The following is a 16,609-nucleotide window of genomic DNA, read 5'->3' as shown; positions in this document are numbered from 1 at the left end:
TCTCACCACCTGATTACTTTCTGTTTCCCCGTCTGAAAAGTCATCTGAAAGGACGGAGATTCAATGCTGAAGAGGTTATCGCAAACGCGACGAGAGCACTAAGACGGGTTTCACAAAATGGCTTCCAGGCCTGCTTCCAGGAACTCTACACGCGTTGGCAAAAGTGTGTTGTTGCGGAAGGCAACTATTTTGAAGGGAATGCTGTAGAATAGTGTTTAAGGTACGTTGTTTCTATGATGCTAGCAAATTCCGGGAACTTTTTGAACCTAGTATGTATTATTGTTACAGTATATGCATGTGATAGGTCCTAAGTGAGTTAATAATAACTGACTGTAACATATGAATCTGTATTTACTCGTCCTGCACCACTGTATGTTAAACGGAACTACAACGCAGTTTTATAAAGTGATCGGTGGTTATGACGTCAGAGCTTGCAGTAAGACCTTTAATATTTAACAAACTGAAAGGCGTAGAGAGATGAGACAAACGCCGTTAATCTAAGGATTACTTAGGTAAACATCCTATAATATAATCAAAATTTAGAATTTTATCACGGACTGCTCCTTTAAGGAAGGTAGATGTGCTATATTAAATTCACAATATAAATTATTTTTTATTAAACCTCAAAATAGCTTCCATTCTAAACTTAAAATGTTGATGCGAAAAGATTATGTTAACATGTAAAATTCTCTTCACATTAAAATAACACAGTTTTGTAATTATTTCTGCAACATAGGCTATTATGCAACAAGAAGTAAAGGGAACTTATGGACACATTGCACTAAATAAAACTTAGCTATGATACGCAATAAAGTTATAATAATTCACTGAGCTCCATAGACTGAAATAGAAAACCCGAACATATATTACGGTCTAGATCGAAAAGGCATTGACTGTGCCGTATTTCGCATTGTTGTGAAAAGTTGTGTAAACTGTGAAATATTCGTTATCGGTTGTAATAACTCTAAATGGCTAAAATACAATAATTTGAATAATAATATGGGACAAGGAGACGTTTGTAGCACTATAAATTCTAAGAAAAAGAGGTCAGAGTTATCCTTCCGAAAGATCCAGGAAGGTGAGTTTATAAAATATAATATATACTTTATGAAAATAATATATAAATCTTATGTATTTCATATTTCAATAGTAGAAGGAAGGTGTTAATTTTTCAAAAGAACACGATATCGAAAGTACAATACATTTTATCGTCTGCTAGGGAAAGTCTGTGATGAGGCGATAGTAGCGATCCTGGTGCTAACAACTGTCTATGGATGCATATTTCAACTGTCTACGTTTGCATATTTAGTAAGTATTGAGCTTCGCAACTGTATATACTAAACTGTGATAATATCCCCTAAGGACTCGGTATACCTTATACATTTACAGTAGTTAGTGGGGAAAAAAAAAAAAAAAAAAAAAAAAAAAAAACTGAAAATACAAATTAAAACACAATCAATAAAGGTTAATACTTTTTTTTTATAGTCGATAATACAATATCATCACAAAGAGTTGTGGGAAGGTTGAAATGTTGTTTAAATTTTTCTAAGTCCTTTACAATTACTTCTCGAGTTCCAACAAGAAGACCCAAAACTTCCACTTTGTTGAGGTTGTATTTGTCCGTAAATGTGGAATTGTGGGGATATAAATGGACCTTCTTCCTCGTTCACCTTCATTGACTGCCTGCTATCTGTCCCAAAACAAATGGTCTGATCTATTATGTAACCAGTCCTGGAGTCATTAAAACAAGCTGGTGTCATTTCGCCTAGCAGGTTCTCCCTCCACAATGCAGTGCACTTCTTCTTCCACAGTCCAACCTTTATCTTTCAATGTAGCAGCTATCTTCTACTGTACAGTGATGACGAACGTTTCTTAGAAGAGCTCCACAATCACATTGCCCAAGACATGACTAAGGGTTTCTGTCTCTAGGCAGCCATGTCTACACCAGGTACCATCTTGAGACTGACTGGAATTGCTTGAACCACAGAAAAATTGACATTCAATGTTGACATCCCCTTCTTATTTAATATTCATTTATTAGTACCAGGAACTTCATTGTACAATACAACTCGTTTTCCTCTACTTGATTAAAACTTTCTTTTTTGCAATTCTTCCCTAAAATTACGCACAGTTCTCTTTGTTAGTTCTGTGTTACTTGATAAAGTATTTTGTAATTACTATATCTCTCATCATAACGATAATAAATAACATTTTATAAGTGACAAAGATCATTGCATTGACTGTATAAAATTACTAAATGTTATAATGTAGAAGCCTAATATTTTTGCAATAACAATTCAGGAGCGATGTAATATCCATTAGGGCTGTATCATCGTCTGCCTGAAGGTCTGGGTACTTCTGAACTCACTTTTATGAGTATTTAGAACCAACGAGCACAGAATATATAGACACTAGCATCTTAATACCATTGGACGGAGTGAAGCCGGTTTGATGGACCTGACACCATCTTGTTGCTACCAAAACACTGCAAAATAGCTATTACATTATAGAAGATCTTATGATAATAGGAATTCCATATGTCCCTAATTTCCTGGAGGACCCTCACTTTCTTGTTTGTTTCGTAATACAGAATCACTAGACACGTATTTTTTTTAGCAAAAATTGCAAAACTGTCATCGATAAATCACATATAGGCTATACATATTTAAAATGACAGCTCTTCAAATTGCAGTATGGTATTTAATAGGTACTCTGGAAGGTTAAACAAACAATAATGATAAAAAAGGAAGATAACAGTCTGACCTTATTTTGCTACTAGTCCAATAAAAATGCTAGCCTATAATAATTACTTTTATAGGTTGATCCATTTGCTTCAATTTAATAATGCAACTTGCTTCTTAAAGCAAATTATCATTCTCTTCCTTTTGCCAGAATTTCGTATAGATGTCCCGATTTATTTAGAGAAAAAGTGGAATGCTCTTAAACATACAATATTTGATAGGCTCTTCGTTTATAGTATATAATTACATTACTCTACGGCGAACAAAAGTGAAGTTTTATTACCAAGTGGATCAAGTTAGATCATGACCGAGTTAATGAAGCTACTAAGTCTGCAAAGCATTAGTCTGATTTCGTGGTTATAAAAATTAATTACAATAATATTAATACACTATTTCTTTTTCTTCATCAAACGAATACGTGCATTCTGTTGAAGAGAAATCTCGGTACACCCATTTTCTATAGCACGCGACACAAACTTCCAACATGGGTTGTTAGGTTAGCTTTGCTCGTAAATGCTAAGTCTACAAAGCGTAAGTCTGATTTAGTGATTATAAAAATTAATTACAATAATATCAATACACTAATCCTTTCTCTTAATGAAACAAATACGTGAACAATACGAATCTAACCGACTAACCTAAGCTAAATCATTCATTATCTACCGGTAATAAGTACATTTCACACGTGCATATTTACCTGTGAAAAGTTATTCCAGGATTTTTTTTGAAAACCTGTTTGTGCAGCCATACGCAGCACATGTAGGCATATTGGAATTAGTTCATTTATTAATTAAAACAACAATGCAACATCACAATCAACTGCCCATATGCTAACCGGGAGCCCAATGTTTTGGTAGCATCATAATGGCGACTGTCCACAAAATCAGCTTCACCTTCAAGCTGTTCATGTCTGCTCTATGCATTCTGTGCTCGTTGTTTAGAACCAAAATTGGTCCCTGGTCATGTGGTCTGTACTCAAGGCCACTGCTTGGACCAGTGGTGTATGCTAGCATACATCTAGAATGCAGTCTAATTCATGTTGAATTGTTCCAGAGGTCTTCATAAATCCTCTTTTGGCTGTTGGTGTAGCTCAGTTAGTTAAGGCACCTGCCTGCCGATCCGGAGTTGCACTCAGGCACAGGTTCGATCCCTGCTTGGAGTGATTGCCTGGTTGGGTTCCCCCCCCCCCCCAACCATAAGACGAATGTCAGGTAATCTATAGTCAGTCCTCGGCCTCATCTCGCCAAATACCATCTAGCTATCACTAGTTCCAAGTCTTGCCACCAGGTGAAAATATCCTTTGTAAGTACGAAACCCAGTGAAAAACGGACCACACTCCCTGCAGTTAAAGAATTCTACAAAGAGATGATATAAATTGGCAGTGACCTCACGCTAAATATTTCATGTCCATTAAGGATATTTCAGAAAAAAAAAAAATAGAAAAGATTCATGTTCATCACTATACAGGAAGTATATGAAATCTTTAAGGCAGAACACCCTACATGCAGTGGCGTAGCATGAAATTTTGAGCAGAGGAAGCTAACTCAAATTGTCTTCCATGTACATATGAAATAACGTAGTGAAAAACTATAGACTTAAAGTAAATAGTAGTCAATGTCAAGTCAGCAGTCCGAAGATTGGTTGGAACCTCATAAGTAACACCAATAAGACATGACCTCAAATAGTATGTGGTAGGTCTAAAATATGATTTCATGGTTTACACATATCTCTAACAAATAAACACGTATACATATAATTTAACACTAGCTCTCTCTCTGTCATATTTAGAGAAATCACAATATTAACGGTCAATAAATACAGTATTAGTAATTACGTAAGTATGCGTCTGTCTTGGTTGTGTTCTTCACTGACAGCAAGGGAGTCGGTCGTTTGTTTTTTAAATCACACTTTTGTTAATAAGTCAGTCTTGATAATAGAATTGTCCTAAAAATTCAAGTAAATTAGTGTCAGCAACTGTTATTTCACTCATTATTTATTATATCAGCCACAATGCACACTAACACTTCAACTAAACACAACTCACGAAAGGGATAACTCGGAAACTAAATTCTTTTTAATATTAAAGCTAGCTTCTTGCAAGCCTTGCGACCAGGGTAGTTTTGTTAGAAAGGGATGGAAAATCTGCGAGTAGGGTATACAGAAGAATGAGGGGATTGGAAGCTGGTGTGTGCAGGCTTCATGTTTACTGCTGCATCACAAATCATCCTAAGCTACCGCATCACAATATTTAACGCGTAAATATAAATTGTATTAAAATTAATAAATAATTTTGTTCATAAACTGCAGGTTTGTTATAAAATTATTATTAACTGGGAAAGCTGAGCTTTTTAGCTTACATTGACGCTACGCCACTGCCTACATGTGTGATAGGCCGTTCATATTTCTGTGCTTTGGTGCCAATCTGTATCTCCCTGAGAAGCAAGACACTCAGAAATGTGTATTTATTCTTATGGCTAGAAATGCAGGGATTAGTTGTTACAATGAAGTTGTATATTAAAAAATGTAACAGCATAAAAAAATAGGATAGGCCTACTCAAATAGCTGACAATGAAAATAAAAATTTAGAGATAGGTCCATTACTTGCACCTTCAGTATCAAAACAAACGAGATCATTAGTTACGGATACCTATCCACTGAGAGACCATCTCTGAAAATTAAGCGAAATTAGCTTAATCCCTTTGTTGTCTTAACAAGTGAAAAAAAGAAAGAGGAATGTAGATAAACAAGTTCCAAAATTCTATTATGCTACAAACAGTTCCTGCGTCTTAAGTTGAAGGCCCTGTAGCTGCAACATTATACACGAAATGGCATGTGTCAAGTGAGAGTTTAAATTCCCAGCCCAGGGATAGATGGTGCTTGAGTCGGGGTTTAAGTGTCCAGCCAGTGCAGTGGGTGTCATGATGAGAGAGCACTTCATATCAGGGCGTGAGATGTCTTTGAGTTAAAGAGATGCTGAACTTCAGGCAAAATTACGTCCCATCCATAGTAAAATCGCGATATGACCATAGAAGTTAAAGCGTCTGTAAATAAATAATAAAAAAAGAACATCTTAAATGAATACAGAATTAATCAGACTATATGTCAAAAAATCTGAAAGTTAGAATTTATAAAATAGTTATATTACCAGCTGTTCTGTATGGCTGTGAAACTTGGACTCTCACTTTGAGAGAGGAACAGAGATTGAGGGTTTTTGAGAATAAGGTTCTTAGGAAAATATTTGGGGCTAAAAGGGATGAAGTTACAGGAGAATGGAGAAAGTTACACAATGCAGAGCTGCACGCATTATATCCTTCACCTGACATAATTAGGAACATTAAATCCAGACATTTGAGATGGGCAGGGCATGTAGCACATATGGGCGAATCCAGAAATGCATATAGAGTGTTAGTTGGGAGGCTGGAGGGAAAAAGACCTTTGGGGAGGCCGAGACGTAGATGGGAAGAGAGGTGGGATATGATGATGATCATCATCAGTAGCTCTACAACTCATTGCTGAGTCTTGGCTTCCTCAAGGACTCGTCTCCAGCCATCGCGATCCAAAGCTACCATCCTCCAATTTCTCACCCAAAAAGCTCTCGCATCACCATCCACTCCATCAATCCATCTCGATCTCGGCCTTCCTTTCCTTCTTGTCCCATCCGGCTGTGTTAGCATTACTCTTTTTGGGATCTCTGCCTCTTCCTTCCTTATCAGGGGTCCTTCCCATCTTAGCCTGGTTAACATTATGTATTTAGAGACTTCCACATCTTCATAAAGAGAATACAATTCATGGTTATACCTTTTCCTCCATACACTCCTGTCACACACGGGGCCATAAACCTGCGCAATATTTTTCTTTCAAAACACTGGAGAATTCGTTCATTATTTTTGTTCATAGTCCTCGTTTCACAGGGGATATGATGATAGGGACCAATGGTGGGCTCATGTGAGGGCGGCAATGAACCTCCGGTTTCCTTAAAAGCCAGTAAGTATAGAAAATAAAAATAGGAAATTCTACATGAAGACCTAAACAAAATCAACAACACTAATAGAGTCGGGCCAAATACCTGAACAAACTTAACTTCCGACTCTCACCATCTTGTGTCCTGTCAGGATGAAATGGACAAAGAGCACTTGATAGCCTGCCTTGCCATTGCTTCAGAAAGTAGCTTAGTTTCAAAATCTGGAGAGATCATCTGCTAAATAGAGTACATTAGAAACAAACCAACCAACAATACCTTCCCTTCAAGTAAATTTGCCGTATTTTTCCTAATCGTTTGTGGATTTTCTCCTAACATATTCACGTCATCCACATAGACAAGAAGCTGATGTAATCCGTTCAATTCCAAATCCTATCTGTCATCCTGAACTTTCCTAATAGCATATTGTAGAGCAAAGTAAAATGTAAAAATGATAGTGCATCTCCTTGCTTTAGCCCGCAGTGAATTGGAAAAGCATCAGATAGAAACTGGCCTATACGGACTCTGCTGTAAGTTTCACCAAGACACATTTTAATTAATCGAACTAGTTTCTTGGGAATACCAAATTTAATAAGAATATCATATAATACTTCTCTCTTAACCGAATCATATGCCTTGTTGAAATTTATGAATACTCCCATTTTTTCTCCAATATCTTTCGAATACAAAAAATCGGATCAATATTCGATCTATTACGCCTAAAACCGCACTGATGATCCCCAGTAATTTCATCTACGTACGATCTTCTCAAAAGAATATTGGACAAAATTTTGTACGACGTCAACAAAAGTGATATTCCTCGAAAGTTACTACAGTTAATCTTGTCACCGTTCTTAAAAATAGGTACAGTTATGGACTCCTTCCATTGTTCTGGTACAATTTCCTTTTCCAAAATAGCAAATACAAGTTTATAAATTTCGACCAGCCTCATGGTCTAGTGGTCAGAGCTTCTGGCTATAGTTCATGAGGTCCCGGGTTCGATTCCCGGTTAGAGCACAGGAATTTTTCCTTAAAGGGGATTATTCCTGTGTTCATCCATGGTCTGGAATTTAGGTTAAGTTTAGATTTAAGACCTCTCCTGGCACCACATTATCATAATCATCCTATCACATCATCGGGGTAATGTAATTCTGCCTTCCAGGTTTAACTATAAACCCAAAATGATTAAAAGCACAATTTGCAATTATATTTGGAGTAAATATAACATTCTTTCCACAACATTTCCTTGGATTAGCCGGTATACCTCGACGATACTCCGATTATCCCGATGCAACCTCAGAAGTGGGTTACAACTAAGCCACTGCCAGGAGAGAAGACCAGAAATGTCGAAAGACAACCTGGTGGCATTGGATAATAATAAAAAAAAAAACCAATACCTTCCCTTTCCCTATATAGAGTGAGTTCTAATTGTGAACTATAAAGTAGTGCAGAGTATTCTATACTAAACATGTAACTTATAAACTTATGTAGGGTGACCAGACGTCCTCTTTTGTCCGGACATGTCCTCCTTTTCAGGCTTTGTCGGGGCCCAGGCAGATTTAAAAAAAAAATCAAGAAATGTCTGTAAGATGGTAAAATAAAAGGTTGAATAGGATCTATGTTGCTCTTGTTATTTATGTTTCTAATCGGGGAGATCATCCTGCCGGACCCTGTACCTAGTTCTTGCATTCAAATAAAGATTTAATTATGCAGACTTATTATATTTTATTTGATAGTTTATTAAATATAGGCAAAACTATGAATCTTTAAAGGCTTATTTTGCAAATAAAGTATGGTTCGGGAACGAAAATATTTTACCAATGAATTAATATTTCATATTTTGGCAAACTTTTCTTCATATTATGTCAGTCTCTAATTATAGTAACACTTGTGATCGTATAGCATATCACCACAGTCATAAAACACAAGTATATACTTATTGACTCTGAAGAAGAGAGACACCAAGAACAGAGGCGAAATCTGAAGAGTTAGTGATGTGAAAATGCACAAGTCTCTGTATTTCTAATCTCCTTCTTACACTAATACTATTGATAACGTTTCAATGCAATTTATTAAGTATGTTATGAATTGCCATTTTATACCAAATTTGAATGTAAAATTTGGAGTCCTGTACAATTAAGATTACAATTACATGAATATTTTATTGCTTTGAACTTTGTGTTCAATACAAAACTGAAGCCAAATTAATATACTTCTATAGAAATCTGTAACACCTCGACACAATTTACATTACGAGCCACTGGTTTTGGATAAATGACATTAAAAATTTAAATTGCATTTTAAAAAAACAAACTCCTACAATAATATTAAATGTGTGCTGAAGATCCCTGCTATTAATACGTCTTATGAATTATTCCATGCATAGCAAATTATTTATGAGATTTTAGGCCTTCAGTAGTGGATTATGGATTGATGGTGTTTAAAGGGCGCGTCAGCATCTATGGCTATGTACAACAACTCATTTAAAAACTGGTAGACGTAAAATCGACATCAATTAAAATCTCGGTGTTAAAACCGAAAGGTACAAAAAAAAAAATATATATATATATCTCCAGGAAATCAGTTACTAAAACCGTTACCAGATGTAAAAAGTCTGGTGTCCAGAAATATTAATACATAAAATGTAATCCAATATAAAAGTCCGAGTACAGGGCAGATAAAATGTAAATAGTATGTCCCCTAGATGTAAAGAGTCTAGGGGTCGATTTAAATTAAATGACGTTGTCAAGACTTCAGTGGTGGAGTGTCAAGAATCTTTTAAGTTTTTCAACCATGTGGTGAGATATATACGAGTTCTGCAATAATTTGGATCTATTTACAGATGATCATGCTTTCCACAATTTTACGATTTAAGTAAATATATATATTTTTTTTTTTTACAAATTTACATAAAATGGCTGTAGGCTATGCATATTGTAATCTATTCTAATTTTATGTTTCCATTAAAAAAAAACCGCTTTTAAATGTGGTTTATTAGACTTTGAACAAATCTCTCCCTTTTCATTCTAAACCTTCGGGATGTTCTTTGAATGATTCACCCACATGTAACAAAAGCATTTCCAAACAGAGGGAAAATGTCTCTTAACAACTGGGTCTCTGTCTCTTCCATATCTGGTCAGTGTAAGGCTTTAAAATAATTCACAATAAAAAAAAAAATTGAAATAATTCTGCATATTATGATAATGCTCCGAAACGTAAAGGTCTGGAGACACAATGGATTGCTCATTTCATTCATGTAGGGTTACCTTACATCCTGAATTTTAGCTTTAAAAAAGATATCCCACCTGAATTTTTTAATATTACTGAAAAAAAAAAAAAAAAAAAAAGTTGGAGCTCCTCTCTGTGATACTTTTTTTCGGAGGTTAAGTAACATTCATATTTAATCAATTTTTTTGTATTAACTCTTTGCAAAGTGATATAGAAATATAAGAGAGAAGAACTTGCTGAAAAGAGAGTGTAAAGTTGTTGTTTTCTAATGCCAGGCGTTTGACAATAAAGTCATTTGACCTCTTGCACTCCAATATTTTTCAAAGATATTATCATGACTAGCCACTGAAGCACAGATTTTGAGGTGTAGAGAGTGTAAAGTGGATGACCCTCTGGCATTCACACAATCACTGTTAAGAAAATTTGTCTCCCAAGAGTTGGAGCAAAACATGACAGCTTCGGCCTCCGATAAGTGAATTACAATTTTTAAAACTTGAAAGAATTCTGAGAAATATTCAGAATTATAGCTTAAACTGGCTCAGATTTTGTTTACCTGGGCATAACACCAATGTAGAAAGGAATTTTTCCTTAATAGTCAATGGACTGAATAAATGAACAGATTTAAAGTGGCCTGTAAAATAAAATAATTTTAAAGACACTACATACAGGGTGAGTCAGGAGGAAAGGTGCATGATGTGAGGGATGATAATATTGGTGATTCTGAACAGAAAAGTTTCTATGAACATATGCCCTGTTCTTAACAGAATCTGACATACAGCTGTTTGAAAATCACGGGGATCAGTCTCATGTCCTTCATCAGCACTCATATGCGGACACAACCAAAACGACATTAGGTTGTAGTAGGATCAATGAAATGTATCCTGGGCATTGGATCGGTCGCAGTGGAGTCATTTCTTGGCCACTGAGGTCACCAGACATTACATTGGATTACTGTGCATGGAATTGGCTTAAGACTGAAGTCTACAAGTGCAAAGTGGAAACTTCTCACTCACATTTTACATGCTTGTGCTCAAGTAAAGAATGTCCGAATCAGCTCAGATCAGCAACACAGCTGCTGTCTACAAGAGCTGCAAAGTGCACTGAAGTAGCTGTTTCAATGCCTTGTATCTAGCAATGAAGCCATTAGCATTCGTGCTCTATATATAATATAAATTTAGCTTCCCTTATGAAAAGGTTGCCAGACCTGACAAAGCGTAGCTATTACATATAATTTGGAAACAAACCTAAAAGGTAAAATGATATACATTTGAAACGGTTAGGAAATCGAATATACAAAATGTCAGAAAAATTTACACCTAAGTAGCGTTTGTGCTCATTTACAGTTAAGAAAGGGGGGAAAAAATATCATCAGATAGGTTAGAATGATTTGAATGCCATATACCACGAGAAAAATAATAGTATGGATTTACTGGAATTGATATCTAAACTAATCAACAGCCATCGGTTAAGATAACTTGAAATTTCCATTATCACTCCCATACAAATGATTTCTCAATATCTGAACCGATCCTTTGAAGGCACTAATGGCTATTTCTTTCACAATGCTGTGTGTTAGCCCCAGGTTTTTACATTTGTTGACAAAGAAGGAGGATATGGTACCTCGTGCTCCCACCATCAGACCTATTACATCAATGTGGGACAGGCTATATTTATCTTTATAGAACGGGATTGTTGGTTCATAGATCTGTTTCTTTTCACTGTCCACCTCATGCTGTTGATCTGCATGTGTCTCAAATCTGATGGTGGAGTCGAGAATGTATGCCAAGTTGTTCTTAATGGCAATGATATCAATTCGCCGAACAATTCCTTGTATGGCTAGTCCCTGCACCTCTTGATGAACTGTAAACCCTACCTCCTTCAATGCCTCGGCCAGCATAGAATGCACAGCATGGTGACGGATGTTGCGAAGGGCCTCACTATAGGGGCAGAAGCCAAGGATATGTAATCTTCCCGGCTAGGTCCGAGGGACCCGATGACCAGAGACAGATGAGGTCCTCCATTCATATTGGGAGTTTTTTATGGGCAACGTAACTGCCAAAATATAAAACTGGTGCCCAACAAACACAGTTATGATCCTGCCAAATGCATTGAAGTTGATGGTGGACTTTTTGAACATGTTCTGTAAAGAAAAGTACACAAACAGAACATAAGATAACAATGTTTTAATTTACTGTCACCTGCACTGTTCATGTTCCTCATTGTTTCCATTACTTTTCTACGAAACTGTTAAAAACAGGACATATGTTCATATAAACTTTTTTGTTCACAATTACCAATATTATCACCCTCAAACCATGTACCTTCCCTCCTGGCTCGCCCTGTACATTGCATTTCATGATTACCTCATGAATGTTCTATTAAAAAAATTTCCAATCTAATAAATATGACTGACTGGCACACAAAAACATTAATGTAAATTTAAACTGTATAAAATAAATCCAGTTTAAGGTTATTTTGTTGTGCTAATAATATATCCCCTAATATTCTCATTATTTATTACAATATGTGGAAAAGACGTGTAGACTTCTCACATCACAATTCCCTACTTTTTGTGTTACTTGTATGGAATCCTAATTTATATTATCTTATGCAAGAAACGAATTATTTGAAATCAAAAACAACACAAAATGGCAAAGACCTATTCATTTCTTACTTACTGGCTTTTAAGGAACCCAGAGGTTCATTGCCGCCCTCACATAAGCCCGCCATTGGTCCCTATCCTGAGCAAAATTAATCCATTCTCTATCATCATATCACACCTCTCTCAAATCCATTTTAATATTATCTTCTCATCTACGTCTTGGCCTCCCTAAAGGTCTTTTTCCCTCCGGCCTCCCAACTAACACACTATATGCATTTCTGGATTCGCCCATATGTGCTACATGCCCTGCCCATCTCAAATGTCTGGATTTAATGTTCCTAATTATGTCAGGTGAAGAATACAATGCCTGCAGTTCTGTGTTGTGTAACTTTCTCCATTCTCCTGTAACTTCATCCCTCTTAGCCCCAAATATTTTCCTAAGAATCTTATTCTCAAACACCCGTAGTCTCTGTTCCTCTCTCAAAGTGAGAGTCCAAGTTTCACAACCATACAGAACAACCAGTAATATAACTGTTTTATAAATTCTAACTTTCAGATTTTTTGACAACAGACTGGATGATAAAAGTTTCTCAACCGAATAATAACAGGCATTTCCCATATTTATTCTGTGTTCAATTTCCTCCCGAGTATCATTTATATTTGTTACTGTTGCTCCCAGATATTTGAACTTCTCCACCTCTTCAAAAGATAAATTTCCAATTTTTATATTTCCATTTCATACAATATTCTGGTCATGAGACATAATAATATACTTTGTCTTTTCGGGATTTACTTCCAAACCTATCTCTTTACTTGCTTCCAGTAAAATTCCCGTGTTTTCCCTAATCGTTTGTGGATTTTCTCCTAAAATATTCACGTCATCCGCATAGACAAGCAGCTGATGTAACCCGTTCAATTCCAAACCCTCTCTGTTATCCTGGACTTTCCTAATGGTATACTCTAGAGCAAAGTTAAAAAGTAAAGGTGATAGTGCATCTCCTTGCTTTAGCCCACAGTGAATTGGAAACGCATCTGACAGAAACTGACCTATACGGACTCTGCTGTACGTTTCACTGAGACACATTTTAATTAATCGAACTAGTTTCTTGGGAATACCAAATTCAATAAGAATATCATATAAAACTTCTCTCTTAACCGAGTCATATGCCTTTTTGAAATCTATGAATAACTGATGCACTGTACCCTTATACTCCCATTTTTTCTTCATTATTTTCTTATTAAAATTATTATATTTCATGTGCACCATTCCCTCATGACGTGATTAGTAAATACTGAATATGAACACAATCCGACAAATAGTTTGTACAGAGACAGGCAGTATGGTCACGACTGCAACATCACAATACTTAGTCTAATGTAAAAATAAAAGCTCTAAAGCTCTCTGCACATATTTATTATTATAATTGACAGGAAATAACTGATACAGTCAAACCTCGCAACAATTTTCTGAGTACTAGGAAATATCTTGTTTTCTGTAAAAGGCAAAGGTCCAAAGAGACCTGGTACTTATAGTTACAATACATCTAAAAAAAAAAAAAAAATTGTATTCTTGTCTTTTTTGAGTATTTCAGCAGCAAATGTATTATTTCTTATTGCTTTGAGCACAATTAGATGGTCTGTCAGTATATGGGACACATTAAATCACTTCAAGGTAGCAATTTAAATGTCTGCTGCTATAGTTTTTAAACGCTTACATTCAGGATTAATAAAATGCTAATACTTGCAACATTATTTCCTTACATTTCAAGGATTGGCAGGAGGAACGATGAGGGTCCAAATAACAAACTTTAGAGAAAAATGAATTTTAAACTCTAAAACACTCTGCTTTAATTAATATGTGTAATGTCATTTACTTTGTTGTTTCTACCCCATATCTAAATGCAGCTAAGTTAGTCTCCAAACTGATTTGTTTTCATGTTACACCTATCATTAACAAGTAACATTCGAATGTGGAAGGAAGACAGTCGCTAGAACCATAAAGGCAAATCCTGTGCCCTTGGAGCAGGTAGAGTTCTATTGTTGTTGTTTTCTAATGCCAGGCATTTGACAATAGTCATTTGACCTCTTGCACTCGAATATTTTTCAAAGATATTGTCATGGTCAACCACTGAAGCACAGATTTTGAGGTATTCCGAATCCATTTCTTGGTTTGAGTTGCACAGTGGGCAGTTAGGGGACTGTAAAACATTCCTTACACAGACTACCTAGATGTCAACAAAAAAATATGAGAGACAAAAAAAGGTAAACATCTTTAAGATGGCAATACGAAGTGAAAAGTGAAATATTGAATATGAAAACCAAGTACAGTCAACTCCGGGTATAGTGAACCTCTGTGGACTTGCATATTTCGTTCACTATATCCGAAGTGTCTCTCCCCTACCTTAAATGACAGGAATGAGTGAAATTGTGATCAAGAAAATAAACTATACAGAAATTAAAATATTTCATTTTTGTGGAATGGATTACACTATACTGTATAGGCTGTTACAATTGATTTACTTAAACTATGCTGTCGACCCACGTCTGCTTGCGAAAGACCACGTTCAATGTCACTTATAATATTCGCTTTATCTTCCAAAGAAAACACTTTACGCTTCGACATTTTTATACAGTACATTCTGAACACTAGAAACAGACTGCTCAGGTAGAAATGACAAATGCTGTTATGGTGTGACTGCGTACTCAGTCTTGGAATTTCCCGGGTCACTTAATGGAAAGTGAGAGGGGATTGATGGAGTTTCAAAGCCATCAGAATTTTACTTTCATTTATGCTCTAGACATAATGCCCGTCCCCTTTTAATAAAAAAAAAAGGCAATTTCATTTTCCATTGTTTCGATGCTATCCGTCATAATGGAAATTTTTCTGAGAACAAAATTCAACTCTTTGATGGTGAGGATTAGAAATAACAGTAGAGTAGTTTCCCTGAGAACAGAATGGCAACCCTTTGACGGTGGAGTGAAGCAAGGTCGTCACTCGTTGCTTGCATTTACAGTACAGCTCATTGTCTAGGAATCACTAATCCTATCTTTGTTCTTTGACTGAAGGAGTAAGAAACTTGGAATGTTGTTCTCAACACATTCTTTCAATTTTATACAAGAAGGTCTGACTTCAAATAAGAATTTGTCAGAATACAACTCTTGTAACTTCAATTTTAAGGTTCACTATAAACGGAAATATTAATGTACTTTTTAATGTATGTGGGTCGGACCAACGATTTAGGTTCACTATAGCCAAATGTTCATTATAACCGAGTTCACTATATCCAGAGTAGACTGTAAATAAAAAAAAATATTATGTTTTATTGTTCCATCGGAGTTTCTACAAAATTTTACCATTGTTGTAATGATAAGACATATTGAAAATATAGGAAATATGCTGCAACCCATCAAATTTATCGTTGCAACAGAGTTTACTGTTATATTGGTTTTTGTTGTATGGAGGTTCAACTGTATTGTGTAAGTTAGAAATGTATTAACATAGGTTTTTCTTCATTTTCAGCCGAATGACATATCATACATATGTACGGAATTTATTTTTAGATAAATATTAGCACAGTATTTAACAGTGATGTATTGAAGTTGAAGGATATTATTATATATATAATTCATATTTTAAGTGTACATTTTGTAATGTATTTCAGAACATAAGTAAAGTTAAGTGTTATATTAGGATAAGTACAATTTATACCAGTGCTGTGCAATAATTCATGCCAAGCAAAATCTAATGTAAATATCTAGAGGAATGAAAATGTATTATTTACTTACTACATGACAATTATTACATTAATTTTATATTCATGTAAGTGTCTCATACTGTATTAACAATATCCATTATACTAACATCTACTTTAAACATTGTGATATTCTATTTTGTATTACATTCTAACATAATAATAATTGTGATGAAATGAATTAAAAGTTTGTTATCATTTTACGCTGTGTACTTCTCTTTATGTTTGTATATTAATTTAAGCATGAGATTATTAAAGTTTCTGAAAATTAAGTGATCATTCATTACAATGGAAGATACATTAGCTAGTCGAGTTGGAGAACTTATCA

General features: G+C 35.3%; 1 protein-coding gene across 3 annotated transcripts in view; it reads left to right on the top strand.

Annotated features, from left to right (window-relative positions):
* The window catches only part of LOC138697541 (uncharacterized), a 34,188-nt gene extending 17,704 nt beyond the window's left edge, over positions 1 to 16,484 (top strand). For all 3 annotated transcript variants that reach the window (XM_069822869.1, XM_069822867.1, XM_069822870.1), the window contains exon 8: positions 16,050 to 16,484. The gene's annotated coding sequence lies outside the window, so the exon portion shown is untranslated. The remainder of the gene's footprint in view (positions 1 to 16,049) is intronic.
* The last annotated feature ends 125 nt before the right edge of the window (positions 16,485 to 16,609 follow it).

This window comes from Periplaneta americana, chromosome 4, assembly GCF_040183065.1.
Source record: "Periplaneta americana isolate PAMFEO1 chromosome 4, P.americana_PAMFEO1_priV1, whole genome shotgun sequence".
NCBI lineage: Eukaryota > Metazoa > Arthropoda > Insecta > Blattodea > Blattidae > Periplaneta > Periplaneta americana.
This window is presented reverse-complemented; position numbering and strand designations above follow the sequence as displayed.